Source organism: Fonticula alba (assembly GCF_000388065.1).
Source record: "Fonticula alba strain ATCC 38817 unplaced genomic scaffold supercont2.5, whole genome shotgun sequence".
In the NCBI taxonomy this organism is placed as follows: domain Eukaryota; order Rotosphaerida; family Fonticulaceae; genus Fonticula; species Fonticula alba.
Window position 1 is genome coordinate 631,181 of NW_009242975.1, and position 480 is coordinate 631,660.

Sequence of the window (480 nt, forward strand, 5' to 3'; positions counted from 1 at the left end):
CCCCCCCCCCCCCCCCCCCCCCCCGCTGCCGGGCTCCATCAGCACTGGCGGCCCTTTCCTCTGCCAGGGTCCCTGCCGCCGGCATTCCCCCGGGGGTCTCTCTCGCCTTGTCACAGCCTCTTCGGCTACCCTTGCCTCGGGCAACTCCACACCTTTGCCGCACCCCCACACGCGCCCTCTGGCAGCCTCCACACACCATCCTCTCTCTCTCTCTCTGCCTCCATCTCTGTCTCCCCCTCATTTCGCACCCCCCACTGTCCTCCTCCCTCTCCTCCATTGCTGGGAACCCGCCTCTTCTTCCCCGGTGTGTGCACATACCAACACGCCCAGGCACCTCCCGCACTTGCACAGGCACATACACACGCGCACGCGTCGCCATAGTTGCTGCTGTTTCCACCGCTGCCGCCTTTGCCGCAGGCGCGCTCCGCCCTTTGCCACAATACAGCCTCCTCCGCGCGCTCGCACCCCCCCACCCCCCCC